We start from the raw sequence: 21,835 nt of genomic DNA on the forward strand, positions 1-21,835 counted from the left end.
CAAGCAACTGAAAATCAAATAAGAAAAAAGAAGAGAATATACTATAAATCCCAAAATATCAATGAATATTAGTTCTAATTAGATGAGCGGGACTTGTAGCTTTTTGCTTCGGAACAGTTTTGGCATCTCACTTTATCCTTAGAAGTTTAGAATGATTGGCATCCATAGGAACTCAGTGTTCAGATAGTGTTATTAATTCTCCTAGTTAAGTATGTTGATTCTCAAACACTGCTACTTTTATGAGTCTTGGCCCTGGCCCTAAGCACTTTGTTTTTCAGTATTACCACCTGTTCCGAGGGTTACCTGAAACTGTAGGTCGATCTTGGACGAGATCTTCTGTACTGGTTGGAATGGTTTGTGTCTGACTTGTTGGACTTGGTGGTGATGCTGATTCCTTCGTTCCCGGAGGGTGGGGGGTACCTGCGAGGGACTCTGATGCTTAAGTTAGCAAGGGTATTAAGCAGGTATTGAGTAGAATCAGAGTCTGAGTTATACCTGGGTGCTCTAGTGTATTTATAATAGCGTAGAATGACCTTCTTAGATAAGATAAGTTAGTTATCTTATCTTTTCTTTATCTTATCTTCAAGTGAGGTCATCTTATCTTCAAGGAAACCGCCTTTATCTCTACGGGCTTGGGCTGCCCTTGGATTCGGGATGTGTTCCTCTATTTGGGCCCTTTGTTTGGGCTTTCCTGTGATTTGGCCGAGCTCTTTGAGAAGGGGTCGGGTTGTCCTGACCTGAAGAGGTCAATCGCTTTGTCTGTTGAACATCCCGAGTCGAACAGCTCGACCCAGGGTATGAACAGTTCCCCTGCTCGAGCTCGGTCTTCTCTTTGAGGTCAAGTCTTTAGTTTTAGGACTTCGATCCTTTTTTGGTGAAGCCGAACTCGAGCATTTTGTCGATTTCTTTTTGTAGAGTTCTCCTCTGAAAGTGCGCGCTTCTGCGTTTAGTGCCCTTGCCTTGCAATGTGCTAGGGTTTTAATGCCCTCATTAATTGGTTTTAATGCCCCATTTTTCTTGGTTTCCTTTATTCAAATTTTGTATCCAAGAGACGGTTTTCCTTTCCTTGTAACTTCCCTTCTTTTTCGCTGTTTCCTATCCTGTATTTCTCGTTTTTTCTCTTGTGACGCTTTGGCATTCGCTTGGTGCTTCCGCTTTGTGGTCAAATCTCTGCTCTTCCTTTTCAAAGTTTTCTTCCTTCTTCCAGGTTGGCTTTGCTTTTCTCTTCACCTTTTTATTTCTGCTACTTTTGTTCTTGATCCTTTTGATGACGCCTTGATTTTGTATGCTTGGAAAGCTTGAATCCTTTTCTTTTGTTTCTGTTTTTACTTTTGGAATGTGATTCTTCGATAAAGTTTTGATTTTGCCTAAGTTGTCGTTGGAAAGCTTGAGTCTTTTCATACTACCATGCTTGACTGTCACTACGATGTATGTTTTCTGATTTTCTTTTCGTCTTTCTGTGTGCTTTCGGCTGGATTTCCTGGTAGTTTAGTGCCTTTAGGGTTTTGCATGTTGCTGCGTTTTCAAAAAAAGGTTGCTCCTTTGGTGGCTTTGTTCTGTCGGTATTTTTTCTATGGAATGGAGACGATGGTTTCTTGGTGATTTCTGGTTTAAGAGAGAAAAAGAAAAAAAAGGGTCATTGCTGGGGTGTGAACTTGTAGGTCCCTTTGGGCTCTTGTTCTGTGGTGCCTCCAAAGGATGCCCTTGGATCTTTTGTGTAGGTCCTGGGGTTTCCTTTTGTTCCTCATACTGTGCTGGGTTGTGTGGTCAAGTTGTTTTGCTATTTGCCCGAGATATTTTTTAGTAATCCAATATTCTTTTCTTATTGTAGGACTCGTTGGCCTCATGGCTTCTCGCAAAAATATTGTTGAGACGTCTTCCCAAGTCCCTGAGGGCATGGCTGATTGGGTGGGTTCTATGGTTCTTTTGTGTATTTCTGTGGTGGACTCTGAGTTTTGTATAGAGCTGCGAAAGCATCATAGGGTTTGTGGTAGCAGTGCCCAGGAGAGGGATTATGAGCTTGTAGCGCCTGGTTCTGACGAAAGAGTTTGTTTTCCCACCTCAGTCGAGGGGGAGCGTCCCTTCTTCTATGCTTATGAATATTTCTTGAGTTAGTTGAACATTACTTTTCCTTTTTCTGCCTTTGAAACCGACTTGTTGTGGTCGTGTAACATTGCTCCATCCCAGCTTCATCCTAATTCATGGGGTTTTATAAAAAATTTTCAATTACTGTGTCAAGAGTTAGGCATCAAGCCTTCTCTAACTCTTTTTCTTTACTTGTTTGTTTCGGCCAAGCCTGGGGCTTCTTCAAAAAAGAAAGCTTCTTGGGTTTCCTTTAGATCTGCTCAAGGGTACAAGGTCTTTGCCATGTATGACGAGTCCTTTAAGGACTTCAAAAACTATTTCTTTAAAGTTCGAGCTGTTGAGGGGGCTCGCCCCTTTTTTCTTGATGAAAATGATGAACCTGCTTTTCCTCTTGAGTAGCAAAAGAATGTCATGGTGCCTCGGTATACTTGGGAGATGCTAGATGAGGTCGAGCAGGCCTTTGTGAGTGTATTGGAGGATATTTGGGGGGAGCCTCTGCATCTGGATACTAAGAAATTTCTGGGGGACCCATCTTTGGTCCGAAAAGTGTTGGGTACTGACTGACATGTTTTCATTTTATTCTATTTTACCCCTGTGATCCTTGACTTTTGCTTGTTAATTCTGTCTTTTCTGGATTTCAGAAATGTTGAAGAACAACGACTCCATGAAGGCTTTCAAAAAGGCCAGGAAGGCAGCCGCTGCACAAAACATCTCGGTCAAGGCGGCTGGGGAGGGGTCCTCCCAAACCATCATGAAGCCGCCCGTGCCGAGTTCCCCTGGCCCGAGGAGGGTGATCCCTACTCCCTGGGTTCTTCTGGCAGATCCCCCACAATCTTCCGCTGCTGCTTCTGGTGCTCCTCCTTTGAAAAAGCAGAAAACATCTGAGCCCTTTAACCTGGATGCCCCGGATTTTGATGCTATTGAGTTTGTCGACCAACAGATTACCCCTTATGGTGGGCTTTCTATGGATGATGTGTCCCTTCTTCAGCACCTAGATTTTATTACCAAAAATAGTGTGAAGATTGCACATATGGGTGCGGCCATTTTTCGAACTGTTCAGGGGATCCCGATTCATGCTACTAAATCTTTCATGGAGGAGGCTAAATCGGAGTTTGATCGGATCAAGGGTCTGAAGGAGGAATTGGAGGTGAAGTTGGCGAAGGTAGAAACGGAACTGGAGGGCGAGAAGGCTAGCTCTATCGCCTTGGCGGCTTCTTTGAAGTTGTCTGAGGACATGGCATTGAAGCAAAAGGATAGCTATGTCTCGACTTATAGGGAGTTGGTGCGTCTCCGAGATAACTTGAAAACTGCTCGAGTTGATTATGCCGAGCTTCAGGGTCATCTTGTGGGTAGCGTGGTTGCCGCCTATGAGAACCTGATAGAGCAGTTCCGGATTATTGCCCCTGGTGCCGATTTGACTCTCGTTAGTCTTGATAACGTAGTAAAGGATGGCAAGATTGTCCTGGATGATCCCGATGATGATATTGAACCTCCTCCTGCGCCTGCTGTTAAAGCCTCTGCCCCGCCGGTTCCTTCAGCCCCCTCGACCGTAGTTGAACCAGATCCTGACTGTCAGATCTTGAATCGAGGCGACGGGACAGTATATGCGGTGCCTCTCCAGACTCGTCCTCCTTCACCTCATGTTAATGCTGCTACTGGGAAGCCTTTGGACTCTCTTTAATTATCCTTGATAGATTTGTGTATAGCCCGTCCTGTAGGTTTTGAACTCTTTTTTGTAAATGGTATTTTGTTGACTGTTGATAGTTGCTACCTTTAGCAACTTTATTTTGAAGAACAAAATAGTTTCTCTTGCTCTTGGGGTTAGCTTCAAGCGGCCTCTTGAGTCTTTGTTTTATGGTAACTGCCTTGTTTTTCATGATATGCTTGTTTGCAGCTTTCTTAAGCATTTATCTGGAATCTTTCAGAGTTGTTTTTTATTCATCCTCTTTTGATTGCTTTTGGCGAGGTCGAGGTCTATCGGGTCGAGCAATCTCCCCTCTGTTGACTGATTTTCTCAGTTGATCTTTGAGTTATTTCTAGAAACCCCTTGGGATTACTTTTTATAACTTTTTGTAGCTTTAGTCCGACTTTTTCACGTCGGTCCCTGTTCCGTTACTAGGTAATCGTTTTTTCTTGGATCTTGTTCAGATCTCTTTTGTAACTTTATCTTTTCCGGGCCGACTTCGTCATGTCGGGCTTTGTCGAGTTACTTGATAATCCTCTTTCTTGGACCTTGTTCAGGTCTCTTTCAGGGATTTATCTTTTGTAGCTTTATCTTTCTGGGCTGACTTCGTCATGTCGGGCCCTGTCGAGTTACTTGATAATCCTCTTTCTTGGACCTTGTTTAGGTCTCTTTCAGGGATTTATCTTTTGTAACTTTTTTGTAGGAGTCCGACTTCATCCTGTCGGGCTCTTCGAAGTTATAGTAATCCTCTTTTATAGGGTTGGCCAGACCTCTTTCCAGGGCTTTACTTATAACTTGGGTTTCTGTGGTTGATCCGACTTTTGTGCTGTCCAGCTTTTAAGTTATTTTATAGCAATCCACTTTATTAGGACCTCGTCAGGTCCTTTCTATGGATCACTTTCTATAATTTCTTGCATTATTCTGTCTTCATCTTTACCGATTTCGTAGAATTTAGGTTTTTAGCCCTCGTTTTTATCGTGATCGCGCAGTGAATTCGGTTTTCACTTTCTGTCGATCTGTAGCTTTACAATCGGGCAATGAATGTTTTAGAATAATACGACTTGAGTGTTTGTAGAGAATCTGAGCAAATTTTATTAAAAAGAAAATACAAATATACATGAGGAGTTAATTTCCTAAGTCGGGTGATTTGTAGGTCTTGGCAGGGTGCCTCGTTAAAAAACCTTTTTAGGAAAAAGAGTGTGCCCTGTCCAAAATCTTTTGTCATCCCTAGCTATAGTACCTTCTTAGGTTGCAGGCGTGCCATGATCTAGGAAGTTCTCGCCCGTCGAGTTCGGAAAGATTGTAGTAGCCCTTTCCCAGTACTTCTATGACTCGGAAGGGTCCCTTCCAGTTTGCTGCCAGTTTTCCTTCTCCAGGTCGAGTTGTTCCTATATCATTTTGGATTAGGATGAGGTCGTCTTCAGCGAAGGCCCCCTGTATTACTTTTCGGTTGTATTTGGAGGCCATTCGTCGTTTCAACGCTTCTTCCCTTATCCGAGCTCTTTCTCAGATTTCTGGAAGTAGGTCGAGCTCTTCCCTTTAGAGTTGGGAATTGGCTTTTTCACTGAAATGGATTACCCTGGGTGATCCTTCTTCCACTTCTACTGGGATCATTGCCTCCATCCCATAAGCTAGTCGGAAAGGTGACTCCTTTGTCGTGGAATGTGGAGTCGTTCGATATGCCCATAGGACTTGTGGGAGTTCTTCGGCCCAGGCTCCCTTTGCATCCTGTAGCCTCTATTTTAACCTTGCTAATATAACTTTGTTAGCAGCTTCAGCTTGTCCATTGGCTTGGGGGTGCTCAACAGAAGTGAATTGTTGTTTTATATTCAGGTCGGCCGCTAGTTTTCTAAAGCCTGCGACTGTGAACTGGGTACCATTGTCTGTAGTGATGGAGTGTGGAACTCCGAACCTTGTGATGATGTTTCTATATAGAAATTTCCGACTTCTTTGAGCTGTGGCGTTAGCTAGGGGCTTGATGAGCGGATAATTTATACGCTTTTTGGCATTGTTTTTAGTATGTTTTTAGTATGTTTTAGTTAGTTTTTATTATATTTTTATTAGTTTTTAGTTAAAATTCACTTTTCTGGACTTTACTATGAGTTTGTGTGTTTTTCTGTGATTTTAGGTATTTTCTGGCTGAAATTGAGGGACCTGAGCAAAAATCTGATTTAGAGGCTGAAAAGGACTGTAGATACTGTTGGATTCTGACCTCCCTGCACTCGAAGTGGATTTTCTGGAGCTACAGAAGCCCAATTGGCGCGCTCTCAATTGCATTGGAAAGTAGATATCCTGGGCTTTCCAGCAATGTATAATAGTCTATACTTTGCTTGAGATTTGATGGCCCAAACAGGCGTTCCAAGTCAGCTCAAGAATTCTGGCGTAAAACGCCGGAACTGGCACAAGAATGGGAGTTAAACACCCAAATTGGCACAAAAGCTGGCATTTAACTCCAAGAAATATCTCTACACAAAAAAGCTTCAATGCTCAGCCCAACACACCAAGTGGGCCCGGAAGTGGATTTTTATGTCATTTACTCATCTTTGTAAACCCTAAGCTACTAGTTCTCTACAAATAGGACCTTTTGCTATTGTATTATACATCTTTTGATCACTTTAGATCTCTAGATCATCTTTGGATGTCTAGTTCTTAGATTATGGGGGCTGGCCTCTCGGCCATGCCTAGACCTTGTTCTTATGTATTTTCAACGGTGGAGTTTCTACACACCATAGATTAAGGTGTGGAGCTCTGCTGTACCTCGAGTATTAATGCAATTACTATTGTTCTTCTATTCAATTCAGCTTATTCTTGTTCTAAGATATTCATTCGCACCCAAGAACATGATGAATGTGATGATTATGTGACGCTCATCATCACTCTCACTTATGAACGCGTGCCTAACAACCACTTCCGTTCTACAAGCAAACAAGGCTTGAATGTTTATCTCTTGGATTTCTTAATCGGAATCTTCGTGGTATAAGCTAGAATTGATGGCGGCATTCAAGAGAATCCAGAAGGTCTAAACCTTGTCTGTGGTATTCTGAGTAGAATTCAAGGATTGAATGACTGTGACGAGCTTCAAACTCACGATTGTGGGGCGTTAGTGACAGACGCAAAAGAATCACTTGATTCTATTCCGACATGATCGAGAACCGACAGCTGAATAGCTGTGCTGTGACAGAGCGCGTTGAACATTTTCACTGAGAGGACGGGACTGTAGCCATTGACAATGGTGATGCCCAACATACAGCTTGCCATGGAAAGGAGTAAGAAGGATTAGATGAAGACAGTAGGAAAGTAGAAAGACGGAAGGGACAAAGCATCTCCATACGCTTATCTGAAATTCTCACCAATGAATTACATAAGTATCTCTATCTTTATTCTATGTTTTATTTATCTTTTAATCATTAATCCTCCATAACCATTTGAATCCGCCTGACTGAGATTTACAAGATGACCATAGCTTGCTTCATACCAACAATCTCCGTGGGATCGACCCTTACTCGCGTAAGGTTTATTACTTGGACGACCCAGTGCACTTGCTGGTTAGTTGCGCAAAGTTGTGATAAAGAGTTGAGATTGCAATTGAGCGTACCATGTTGATGGCGCCATTGATGATCACAATTTCGTGCACCATGTTTTTGGCGCCGTTGCCGGGGATTGTTTGAGTTTGGACAATTGACGGTTCATATTGTTAGCTGGCCCTCTAGTCACTAACACCAATCCCTTTTAATTAAGTGGGTTGCAACTTATGAACGGACATAGCATCCCAACTTGTTTGACTTTTCCTTACCTAGTAAGAGATAACTAAACAGGATAACCTTTAATTATCAATTAATCTAGAGAGTAATCCAACAACAGCGGGACTTCCAACTAATCAACTCCTAGTCAAGGCTTTTATTTACATTATTCAAATTCTCCAATTTTATTTCCTGTTTACTCAACTCAAACCTTTTTGAAAACATCTGATTAATAAAATAGCACACTTTTCTGCAACTCGTTGGGAGACGACCTGGGATTCATACTCCCAGTATTTTAATTTTAAATTCCTGTGACACTTTTCTAAATTGATAAGTGGATTTCTGGTGAGTTAAGAACTATACTTGCAACGTATATATTTTAATAATTTTTAATTCACCAATTTCCGCCGCATCAGGAGGCCACAGCCAAACTCTGAGTTTGGTGTTGAGAGATCTCAACCACACTTTGATCAACTGTGAGGCTCCATGAGAGCTCACTGTCAAGCTATTGACATTAAAGAAGCGCTTAATGGGAGGCAACCCAATTTTATTTTAATTTTATCTATATTATTTTGTTTTCTTTTAGGTTGATGATCGTGTGAAGTCACAAAGACAATTACAAAAATAAAGAAAAAATCAAAAACAGCATTGAAAATACCACACCTTGGAGGAAGGACTTACTGGCGTTTAAACTCCAGTAAGGGCAGCAAAATGGGCTTTTAAACGCCCAATTTGGCACCTTTCTGGTCATTTAAACGCCAGAATATGGCACCAGATTGGCATTTAAACGCCAGAACAGGGCAACAAACTGGCGTTTAGACGCCAGAACAGAAAGGAAAACTGGCGTTTAAACGCCAGAACAGGGTAGCAGACTGGCGTTTAAATGCCAGAATTGCACTCTAAGGTGTTGTGAACGCCCAATTGGAGCAGGGATGAAGAATTTCTTGACCCTTCAGGATCTGTGGATCCCACAGGATCCCCACCAACCTCAACTCACTCTCTCTCCTCTTCACACCTTTCTACAACATTCTTCCCTAAATACCCTTCACCAATCACCTCCATATCTCTTCCCCAAATACCCTTCTCCAATCACCTCCTTAACACTTCCCCAAAAACCCCACCCACCTTCAAAATTCAAAACCATTTCCCTCTCAAACCATTCGGCCACTCTCCCTATAAATACCCCCTTCACCCCTTCATTTTCTCATATCACAAACAACTTCTTCCCATCTTGGCGGAACCCTATACACCCTCTATCTCCTCCATTTTCTTCTTCTTTTGCATCTTTCTTTCTTCTGTTGCTCGGGGACGAGCAAATATTTTAAGTTTGGTATGGTAAAAGCATTGCTTTTTGTTTTTCCATAACTATTTATGGAACCTAAGGCCAGAGAAACCTCTAGAAAGAGGAATGGCAAGGCAATTGCCTCCACCTCTGAGTCGTGGGAGATGGAGAGATTCATCTTAAGGGTCCATAGCTCAGTAGTAGAGCTTTTTACTGCACATCAAGCGAGCCCACTCATGGACCTCAACAAGAGCATGAGGAAGATCCTCATCAAGAAATCTTTGAGATGCCTCAAGGGACGCAATTTACTCCACACAATTATTGGGAGAAACTCAACACTTCTTTGGAAAGCTTGAGTTACAACATGGACTAATTAAGGATGGAGCACCAAGAGCACTCCATCATTCTCCATGAGATTAGAGAAGATCAAAGAGCTATGAGGGAGGAGCAACAAAGGCAAGGAAGAGACATAGAGGAGCTCAAGAGCACCATTGGTTCTTCAAGAGGAGGAAGACACCACCCTCACTAAGGTGGACACATTCCTTAATCTCCTTGTCTATTTATTTTCTGTTTTTTGCTTTATGTTGTATGTTCTATCTATGTTTGTGTCTTCACTACATGATCATTAGTGTCTAGTGTCTATATCTTAAAGCTATGAATAAATCCATGAATCCTTCACCTCTCTTACATGAAAAATGTGCTTAATTACAAAAGAACAAGAAGTACTTAGATTTCAAATTTTATCTTGAAACTAGTTTAATTATTTTGATGTGGTGGCAATACTTTTTTGTTTTCTGAATGAATGCTTGAACAATGCATATTTTTTATCTTGTTATTTGTGAATGTTAAAATTGTTGGCTCTTGAAAGAATGATGAACAAAGAGAAATGTTATTGATAATCTGAAAAATCATGAAATTGATTCTTGAAGCAACAAAAAGCAGTAAAAAAAAGAAAAAATGGCAAAAAAAAGTGAAAAAGAAAAAAAGCAAGCAGAAAAAGCCAATAGTCCTTAAAACCAAAAGGTAAGGGTAAAAAAGGGATCCAAGGCTTTGAGCATTAATGGATAGGAGGGCCCAGAGAATAAAATCCAGGCCTAAACGGCTAAATCAAGCTGTCCCTAACCATGTGCTTGTGGCATGCAAGTCCAAGTGAAAAACTTGAGACTGAGTGGTTAAAGTCATGATCCAAAGCAAAAGAGTGTGCTTAAGAACTCTGGACACCTCTAACTGGGGACTTTAGCAAATCTGAGTCACAATCTGAAAAGGTTCACCCAGTTATATGTTTGTGGCATTTATGTATCCGGTGGTAATACTGGAAAACAAAGTGCTTAGGGTCACGGCCAAAACTCATAAAGTAGCTGTGTTCAAGAATCAATGTACTGAACTAGGAGAATCAATAACACTATCTAAAATTCTAAGTTCCTATGGATGCCAATCATTCTGAATTTCAAAGGAAAAAGTGAGATGCCAAAACTGTTCAGAAGCAAAAAGCTACAAGCCCCGCTCATCTAATTAGGACTAAATTTCATTGATACTATGGGATTCATTGTATATTCTCATCTTTTTATCCTATTTTGTTTTCAGTTGCTTGGGGACAAGCAACAATTTAAGTTTGGTGTTGTGATGAGCGGATAATTAATATGCTTTTTGGCATTGTTTTTAGGTAGTTTTTAGTAGGATCTAGCTACTTTTTGGGATGTTTTTAATAGTTTTTATGCAAAATTCATATTTCTGGACTATACTATGAGTTTTTGTGTTTTTCTATGATTTCAGGCATTTTCTGGCTGAAATTGAGGGACCTGAGCAAAAATCTGATTCAGAGGCTGACAAAGGACTGTAGATGCTGTTGGATTTGATTCTGACCTCCCTGCACTCGAAGTGGATTTTCTGGAGCTATGGAATTCCAAATGGCACGCTCTTAATTGCGTTGGAAAGTAGACATCTAGGGCTTTTAAGAAATATATAATAGTCCATACTTTGCATGAGTTTTGACGACATAAAATGGCGTCAAAACGCTAGCTCTCTACCCTTTTCTGGCGTCAAAACGCCAGAACTGGCATAAAAGTTGGAGTTAAATGCCCAAACTGGCACCAAAGCTGGTGTTTAACTCCAAGGAAGACCTCTACATGTGTAAAGCTCAATGCTCAGCCCAAGCACACACCAAGTGGGCCCGAAAGTGGATTTCTGCATCATTTACCTATTTCTGTAAACCCTAGTAGCTAGTTTCATTATAAATAGGACCTTTTACTATTGTATTTTCATCTTCGGATCATAGAGACATTCTGGATGTTATATTTTCATATTTGGGGAGGCTGGCCATTCGGCCATGCCTGGACCTCCAGACCACTTATGTATTTTCAACGGTGGAGTTTCTACACACCATAGATTACGGTGTGGAGCTCTGCTGTACCTCAAGTTTTAATGCAAGTAATGCTATTTTCTATTCAATTCAAGCTTATTCTTGTTCTAAGATATTCACTCGCACTTCAACCTGATGAATGTAATGATCCGTGACACTCATCATCATTCTCACCTATGAACACGTGCCTGACAACCACTTCCGTTCTACGTAAGATTTAGTGTGTATCTCTTGGATTCTTGGCTCCTGCGTGTTAATTGCCTCTCCTGACAAAAGAGCCTTCAACTCCTTGAGATCAGAGTCTTCGTGGTATAAGCTAGAATCCATTGGCGGCCATTCCTGAGATCCGGAAAGTCTAAACCTTGTCTGTGGTATTCCGAGTAGGATCTGGGATGGGATAACTGTGACGAGCTTCAAACTCATGATTGTAAGGCATAGTGACAGATGTAAAAGGATAGTAAATCCTATTCCTACATGATCAAGAACCAACAACTGATTAGCCATGCGGGAAACCGTAGATGACCTTTTTCACTGAAAGGACGGGAGGTAGCCATTGACGCTGGTGAAACCCAACATACAGCTTGCCATGGAAAGGAGTATGAAGGATTGGATGAAGGCAGTAGGAAAGCAGAGATTCGAAAGGGACGTAGCATCTCCATACACTTATCTGAAATTCCCACCAATGATTTACATAAGTATCTCTATCTTTATTTTATGTTTTATTTATCCTTTAATTAATAAAACTCTATCACCCATTTGAATTCGCCTAACTGAGATTTACAAGGTGACCATAGCTTGCTTCAAGCCGACAATCTCCGTGGGATCGACCCTTACTCACGTAAGGTTTATTTGTGCCCTTGCTGGTTAGTTGTGCGGATTTGTGAAGAAAGTGCTGAGATTATGAACGCGCATACCAAGTTGAGCACCATTGTTAGAGATCACAATTTCGTGCACCAGAGAGTTATTTGTTGGTTTGGAGCTATACTTATAATGAAGTAGTTCTTTCCTATAAGAGAAATTCTAGACCGACGATAATTTTCGCTCATCAACTTGTTCAAGGATTCTTTCCTTGGTTTTAAGGTAGAGAGTATTTCAAGGTTCTCCTCGCCCGAGGTCATTACCCGTTTTGGTTGACTTAGGAGGGCGAGCGCAGAATTGGCACTTATTGGAATTTTAGGGTGTGGCTTCCTATCTGACTACAGTGAGTTACGAAGGTTTGTCTCCCAAGAATAAAGATATTGTCTATGTTTTGTTGGAAAATTTTTTGGGATGAGCCACTAAATCCTCGCAATGTTTTGGGGGATCTCGAGGTGAGTAGATCTTACATGGGTAGGTCTCCCTCCTATCTAAGTTTATGAGTTTGTGGTTTGTTGCTTGTATTTTCGGGTTTATAACTTGTGATTTTTGCTTTGTTTCGTAGCTGAGATGGCTGGCGGGAAGACATCCTTGTCGAGGTTGAAAGCCACTATTCTTTGTGATTCGGAAGGTAGGGGAGATGGGGCCTCGCCATCGACTCCTCCGATTGTTTCACAGTTGGGCTCACAGATAGTGTCATAGGACATGGTTACTACCAGGGCCACTAGTGCCAATGCCGTAATTGTGGAGATCCCTATTCCCCAGTCTGGTAAGAAGCGGAAGAGGCTAGTCGATGGGAGTAGCGGGGAAAATTTTGAGGAAGAGGTGGGTGTTACCTCCATGATGGATAAGGGTTTTCATGCTCCAACCTTTATTGATCAACATCTCCTGCTAGGTAACGAAAAGTTTGTCCGTGATTGTGACCTCGCGGGCCAGGCCAACTTTGTGTATCGGGCCCTTCTCTGCTTTGCTACAATTGTGCGAAATTCGAAGCTGATGCTATCTCAAGTGCCCCTTCTAATGTCAAGTTTTGCCATTCCCAGGCAGAGATTGGGAAACTGTAGAAACAGTTGGAAGAAGCTGAGACTACCCAGAAGAAGGCTGTGAATGATGCGAAGGAGTATGACTTGGAGATTCTGCGTCTTTCTAAATGGGAGACCGAGCTTGTTTCCCAGCTGGCTCGAGCTCGAAAGCAGACCATTGATACTGAGTTGATGGCGTCTTTCGCCTGTTCTGCGGTAGTGTCTCTGAAGACCGAGATCGTCCAACTGAAGAAGGATAAAGAAGGCCTACTAACTGATGCCAAGGAAATTATATCAGCGATCGAGGAGGCTTTGAAGGCTCAAGTCCAGGTGCTGGCTCTTGACATAGATGGGTCGGTGATGGAGGCCTTCCAGACCATGAAGGATGGTCAGTTTGTGGGTCTTGAATGATTTGTTAGTGCTTTGTGGAAAATGGAAATATTTTACTAAGTTTGTAAGCCTTGTGTTTGAAGCATATACTTTAATTTTATGGCCTTTTAGTGCCGTTGTGAAAATTTTGGGCCTCATGGTGACCCTTTTTTTATTATTTTATTTTGTTGTTTTGGATATTCATTTTTTGTTGGCTTCGAGGGTAATCGGTCCCCGATTTTGTTTTTTCCAAGTTTCCATCTTATGATTTTTGGGATTTCACTCGTTGGAAGTAATACGAATAAATATGTAAAGAAAAGGAAAATTTTATTAAAGGGTTTAAGAGAATATGTGCCTCGTTAAAACCTCCACGCAACTTGGATAGGAAAAAGTGCACGAATTTAAAACAAAATAAAACAAGAAGAAAAAAGGAGAAATAACTTTCCTAAGTAACCCACTCGGGAACTCAATTTTTATGAATAATAGAATCGTAAATTGGCCGCGTTTCATGACCTCGGTAGTTCGATACCGTAGAGCCATTCCAACTTAGAAGCCCTTTTTCTGGATCATAGCCTTGACTCGGTAGGGTCCTTCCCAATTTGGAGTTAGCTTTCCTTTTCATGGAGTTGGGAGACCGACGTTGTTATGTCGTAGGACCAGGACTCCTTGTTTGAATTCTCATTTCACGACATCTTAGTTGTATCTCAAGCTCACCCTTTATTTCAAGGTGAGTTCTCATACATGGGCTATGTTTCTTACCTTATCTACGAGGTCTCATTTTGTGGCTTCGTTGTGTCCTTCGATGATTCTTCGAGGGATTGGTTCTTCGACTTCCACCGGGATGACGACTTCCATACCATATGTCAACCTAAAGGGTATTTCTCCGGTTGAGCTCTGGGGTGAAGTTTGGTACGACTAGAGGACGAATCCTAGCTCGTCAACCCATAATCCCTTGGATTCATCTAGCCTCTTCTTATGTCCTTTTAGGATTATTTCTTTGGCCACTTCAACCTGGCCATTGGTCTGTGGGTGCTCTACCGAACTGAATTTTTTGTTGATTTTGAGTCCTTCCAAGAATTCTCTGAATCACTTATCTGTGAACTGGATTCCATTATCTGAGATTACGATTTCAGGGATATCGAAACGGGTGATGACTTGCCTCCAGAAGAACTTTCGACATTGGCCAACATGACGAAAGGGTCCTCTTCCTCAGCCATGCCATTCTGACAGTCATCGGATGAGAACGTCATGGTTGGTGTGGTAGAGTGGCCTTTGTTTTTTTTTTATGGCTAATACTCTAAGGTCTTTTTTCAATGTGGACTTGGATTTCTCGGGAGGAATCTTTCTCGGCAGACCATTTTTACACCCCCTTGGGTTTTACCTTTCGTGTTCGGGGAGTTTTTCTCCTTCCATCATTTGGGGCTCTCGAATGACTTTCTGTCCTCCAGAATTTTTCTCTTTTCGTCCTTAGCGATAATCACAGTGCATGATTTTATTGCCACATGTGCATTCTTTTAGTTGTCTAGCTTTCGGGAGCACGCCCCTTTCTACTATCTGGTGGTAAATTTTGGTGATTGCGGCCGATAAGGCTGTAATTGGTGAATTTTTTCACCCTTGGTGTTCAATTGTGGACGAAAAGTCTCAGCTAATTGATAAATCCACATTTCACGGTATTTATTTGCTCTAATTAGGTGGATTTTATCAACTTTCCCACACTTATTCAATGAAATAACAGAGTTTCATGATTTCTTCCTAAATTGTGCTTGAAAGTGAAAACATGTTTTTTAAGCCTTTTAATTGCTAAATTTTATTCACTTTAATTCCATTTGGCGCCTTGATGTATTTGTTAAGTGATTTCAGGTTTCCTGACAAGTATGGGATGAAGAAGTGAGGAAAAGAGCATGCAAAAGGGAAGAAACCATGAAGAAATGGAGCTTGGACATTCCAGCATCTGTGCGTACGCACAAGTATGTGTGCATACGCACAAGGGAGATTTGCGAGTGACGCGTATGCGTGACCCACGCGTATGCGTGACCCATGCGTACGCGTGGATGAATTTTTGCCGGGTGACGCGTACACGTGACCCAAATCATGTGAGCTCATTAATGCAAATTACTAGTGGTGAATTCTGGGCCTCCAAAACCCAGTCCAACTCATTTCTGAAGCTATTTTAACCCTAATTCAATTGGAAACAAGGGGGGCAATTAGGTTTAGCTTTTACATGTTTTTCTCTTAGTTTCTAGAGGAAGAAGATCCCCCCTCTCTCTAGAAGTAGGGTTTCTTAGTTTAATTTCTTGCAATTTCTACTTTTAATTGTTGTTTTTATTTGCTTTTTCTTGTCATTTGTTGTTATCGCATCTTTGTTCTTTCCCTCTATTTTGTTTTTCATTTCTTTTGTTTTCTTTATGTTTATGACACTCTTGTTAGTTTAATTTACATTTAATGCAATTTATGTTTTCATGTCATTTATTGCTTTCTTTAGTTGTTATTATGATTTTCTTGCTTTTGGTAGTTAGCTTTTATTTTTAATGCAAGTTAATTTTTTTGTTTTCATGCACACCAAGTGTTTGATAAAATGCTTGGCTTAGTTTTTACTTAGTTTTTCCTCACTCTTGGCTTGGAATTGATGACTTTGGTGATCCTTGAGTCATTGATGTCCATTCTAGTTTGATACATTAGAGTAGTTAGTTGATGTGGTTTCTATTGACTCTATGTAACCCTTAGTGTTGACATAGGACTTATGGATTGGAATCAACTATGCCTATTTGACTTATCTTCGATGTAAGGTTGACTAAGTAGGATTAACTCTTCATAATCATCATGTGTTTGTGGTCAATGGCTAGGATAGGTAACCTTAGCTCTCAATTACAAGCCAAGAGGTTTCTTGCATTTTAATTTTCCTTGCTTTGACTTTTATTGCTTTGACCTTTATTTCTTGCATGTTTAGTTTTCACACTCTTGGTTGAGAGATTGGTTTTTGGGGTGGAATTGAGTTGTGGATGTCCATTCTGCATTGTGTGAGGATTGTTAATTGGTTTGGTTTCCCTTAACTATAGGTGACCCATTAGTGTTGACTTGGGACTTAGGGATTGGAATCAATTATGCCCTTTTGACTAATTCTCAAGTAGGATTGACTAATTGGGATTAATTCCACGCAATTGCCATGTTTGTGGTCCATAACTAGGATAGGAATCCCAAATTATCCACTTCTTGCCAGGAGTTGCCATTTACATTCCTTGCATGTTTATTTGCTTCATTGCTACTTACATTTCTTGCTCTCTTGCTTTCCCCATTCCCCATGCTCTCTCATAGCCAATGATAAACACTTAATTGCAACTCCTAGGGAAGACGACCCGGGACTTAAAACTCCCAATTATTTTTGTATTGATTGTGACATTTTTAGATTAAAATTTAATATTGGTCAATTGTTGGGTTTGGAACTATACTTGCAACAAAAATCTAATTTTGAGATAAATTCTGAACCTGCTTTAGGCTTATTATCAAATTTTGGCGCCGTTTTTGGGGAGTTGCAATGGTGTATGTTTTTTGCTATTGTGCATATGTAGATATTGTGAATAGCTTATTTTTGATTGATTGTACATATGTTGCTTGCATGTTTTTAGTTATTATGAATATGTTAACATGTGAATATCTTGCATTTTGTTTTCCATTGTGAATATGTTTTTCTTGGATGCTTTTTGTTTTTTTGGGAACTTATAGCTTGTTGGAAACTCAATCAAAACTTGGTGCAAGCAATGGAGAAATTGAAGACCCAAGCGTTGTTAGAGCTTCTAGATAAAGTCCAACTTAAGGACTCTAAATAGAAGTGCTAGGTGGGAGACACCCCACCATGGTAACACCTTTCTATCCCTCTCTTTCTACATAGTTTTTATTCATTGCATTTTGTCTCTTGTAAATAGCTTAGGTATAGTTTAAATTCAAGCTTAATTTGCTTATATTTTAGTTTAGATTATGTGTTTTCGATGAATAATACGTTTTGGGGTTGAAAAGCTATTTTGGATATCAAGTTTGGTGCCTTAGAGCACTAAAAATTATTGAGAAAAACAGAGCATGTGCATGCGCACACACCTGTGTGTACGCACACAATCCCAATTTTTACGTTTTGTGCGCGCGCACATGCACCTTCTGCTGAGAGCTTTAGCACACCTTGTGTGTCCGCATCTCTCTCTTTTTGCGTTGTGTGCGCACGCACGGACCTGTGTGCGTACACACACATGGCGACATAGCTGACATTTTTGACGTTTTTTCTTTAAAAAAATCGCCTTTCTATCCGTGGGCACAGCCCTGTGCATGGGCACAGCTCAAAACAAGGCCTCTGTTCGTGGCACTTGCACGCATAGTGCGAACGCACAACCCTTTTAATTTTCCCCAACAATGCGTACGCGTCACCCCTCGTGTACGCGTCGCCCTGAATTTTTGCCATCCCATGCGCACGCGTCTTTGACGTGTACGTGTGACACCTTGTGCGCGCGCACACCCCTTTGTGCATACGCACGCCCCTGTTTCCTCACCACTGCACTTCTCCTCTTCTCTTCTCTCTAATTCTTCCCTTGTTTTCTCTTCTCCCTTCTTCTTTCCCTCCTCCAACCACCATTCACCGCTGTACTTCACCACCGATGACACTCACCTTTAGCTAGTTAGTTAGTTAGTTAGCTATTGCATTAGTTAATTTATTTTCTATTTTTGGTGTTAAGTGTTGGATAATTGAGTTTATTTATTGTTTGTGTTGAGATATTGCTACTTAATTATTGATATTTTTATTGTTGTTTATTGTTGGATATTTTTATTGAGGTTATAAACAGTTGCTTGGTATCAAGTTCTTTATGTTTAATTTTGTGCATACCAAGTACTCATAAGATTGCCTTTGAGAATGCTTTTGGATTTGTAAATTGCATGTTTGATCACCATGTAATTTGAGTTCGTTATCTATAGTTAGCAATTTGTTCTTAGTGATGCATTTTTTTGTTAGGTGATGTTTGTTATGATTGATTTTTTTATGTAAGTCACCTATGTGATGCATTCACATTGAGAGTTGTGAAATTGGATCATGAGCTTACCTAATGACACTTTTTGAGCTTTCTAAGCTTTGTGGATTATGCTTTCCATGTTTTCCACTTTATGTCAATTAGGTGTTGCTTTATTATCCAATTCACAATTCCTTAATTCTTGCTTGAATGCTTTTATGCTTCTTTATTGCTTGTTTGCTTATCTTGGCATACAAGTTTCTTTTTAAGTATCTCAAGCACACTAGAATGAGTGAAGTGCATGCTTATTTTGTCTAATTTGCGACATAGCTTTCCATGCTAGTGTGTGTGTTCTAAACCGCACAACTTAGAATACACACTTGTTCCCTTCATGTTACAAACTTATTCACTCACCTCATTCTAGTGCATATCACCTCATTCCAACAATCCTTGCTTCCTTGTTTTTACATTCATTGATTTACTATTCTATCTTCTATCTTTCATGAGTGATTTACCATAGCAACTGATGAGCAGATAATTTATATGCTTTTTGGCATTGTTTTTAGATAGTTTTTAGTAGGATCTAGCTACTTTTAGGAATGTTTTTATTAGTTTTTATGCAAAATTCACATTTATGGACTTTACTATGAGTTTGTGTGTTTTTTTGTGATTTCAGGTATTTTCTGGCCGAAATTGAGGGACCTGAGCAAAAATTTGATAAGAGGCTGACAAAGGACTGCTGATGCTGTTGGATTCTGACCTCCCTGCACTCGAAATGGATTTTTTGGAGCTACAGAGATCCAAATGGCACGCTCTTAATTGCGTTGGAAGGTAGACATTCAGGGATTTCCAGCAATATATAATAGTCCATACTTTATTTGAGTTTAGATGATGCAAACTGGCGTTCAACGCCAGTTCCATGCTGTATTCTGGAGTAAAACGTCAGAAACACGTCACAAACCAGAGTTAAACGCCAAAACAGGTTACAACTTGGCGTTTAACTCCAAGAGAAGCCTCTGCACGTGTAAAGCTCAAGCTCAGCCCAAGCACACACCAAAGTGGGCCCCGGAAGTGGATTTCTGCACTTAGACTTATTTCTGTAAACCGTAGTAGCTAGTCTAGTATAAATAGGACTTTTTACTATTGTATTAATCATCTTTTGGATTATCTTTTGATCCTTTGATCACATTTTGGGGGGCTGGCCTCACGGCCATGCCTGAACCATTATCACTTATGTATTTTTAACGGTGGAGTTTCTACACACCATAGATTAAAGTGTGGAGCTCTGCTGTTCCTCGAGTATTAATGCAAAGTACTATTGTTCTTCTATTCAATCCATGCTTATTCTTATTCTAAGATATTTGCTGCACTTCAACATGATGAATGTGATGATCCGTGACACTCATCATCATTCTCACCTATGAACGCGTGCCTGACAACCACTTCCGTTCTACCTTAGATTGAGCGCGTATCTCTTAGCCTCCATTCCAAAAGATCAGAGTCTTCATGGTATAAGCTAGAATTATTGGCAGCCATTCCTAAGATCCAGAAAGTCTAAACCTTGTCTGTAGTATTCCGAGTAGGATCTGAGATGGGATGATTGTGACGAGCTTCAAACTCGCGAGTGTTGGGCGTAGTGACAGACGCAAAAGAATCACTGGATTCTATTTCAACATGATCGAGAACCGACAGATGATTAGTCGTGCGATGACAGCGCATTTGGACCATTTTCACTGAGAGGACGGGAGGTAGCCATTGACAACGGTGAAACCCAACATACAGCTTCCTTTAGAAAGGAGTAAGAATGATTGGATGAAAGCAGTAGGGAAGCAGAGATTCAGAAGGAATACAGTATCTTCATGCACTTATCTGAAATTCCCACCAATGAATTACATAAGTATCTCTATCTTTATTTTATGCGTTATTTATCTTTATATTCGAAAACCATTATAACCATTAGAATCCGCCTGACTGAGATTTACAAGATGACCATAGCTTGCTTCATACCGACAATCTCCGTGGGATCAACCCTTACTCACGTAAGGTTTATTACTTGGACGACCCAGTGCACTTGCTGGTTATTTGTGCGAAGTTGTGAAAAATAGTGATATTACAATTGTGCGTACCAAGTTGTTGGCGCCATTGAGATCACAATTTCGTGCACCAGCAACAAAGGAAGCAGGAGGAAGAGCACACAGCAGCCGATTGATCCACCAGCTAAAGGTGGCAATCCGAAGTCACCATACCCCCTTGCTCACCTTTGAGTTCACAGAGGACCGTGCAAACCCTTAAGTGTGGGGAGGTCGTCTCCGATCGGCAACCTTGGGTGACAAACTCTAATCCTAACACTTGCACATTCTTTTTGAATTCTTGGTTGCATCTTTCTTAGTTTGTATATATTTTAGAGCTTTAATTACATGTTTCTTAGTTTATTGCATTCCCTTGCACACATATAATAAGCTTAGTTAATTTAATGAAATTTTCCAAGAAAAATATTCTCAATAGGGTATTGACATCCTAATTGATTTGAGTTGATACTTGTTTGATTGAAACTTGCTTGAAATATATTGTGGAACATGTTTTTTAGTTAAAGAACATACAACGTGTGAGTTTTTGAGCCTTATTGTGTGGTTACACTATATAACCACTATTTTCATTATTGTGTGTGTTATTCTCTTTTTATAATTGCAATCTTCGATTTGTTTGATTCTTTATGTCCATTGTTTGATGTATATATGCATTTATATGATTGAGGCCATCTTTTCATTAAGCTCGCTTGTCCCAAATAGCCTACCCTTTTATCTTCCTTTGTTAACCAACTTTGAGCCTATTTCAATTCCCTTTTGTTCTTAAAGTTAGCACATTACTAGCCTTAAAGTGAAAAATAATAAATTTTCCTTGTTTGGATCTTTGATTAGCTTAGGTTAGTGAGAGTGTGTATCATCTAAGTGTGGGGAAGTTTGGGAACTTTGGTTGAGGTAAAAGTGGATTTTTATACTTTTGTTGAAAATCTTGGGAATTTGGTACATACTATGCATCAAATGTTTAAACCATATGCATTGTCACTTTTGTATATATATTTTTTTCTAAAAATAATAATAATAATAATAATAATAATAATAATAATAATAATAATAATAATAATTAGAAAAGGGACAAAACGCCCCAAAGTGAAATAACAATAACAATAACAATGCATATGAGTTGTGATTGAAAAGGAAAATGCATGTGTGTAAGAAAAGTGGGAAATGGGTAGTTAGGCTTGCTCTAAGTTGTATAGGTAGTTATGTAGGTTTGGTAAGAGCTTAGACTAATCAAAGATTCAAAATTAAAGCTCACTTGACCATATATATATATATATATATATATATATATATATATATATATATATATATATATATATATAACCTTACCCTTACCCTAGCCCCATTACAACCCATGGAAAAGCCCTCAT

This window comes from Arachis hypogaea, chromosome 3 (assembly GCF_003086295.3).
Source record: "Arachis hypogaea cultivar Tifrunner chromosome 3, arahy.Tifrunner.gnm2.J5K5, whole genome shotgun sequence".
NCBI lineage: Eukaryota > Viridiplantae > Streptophyta > Magnoliopsida > Fabales > Fabaceae > Arachis > Arachis hypogaea.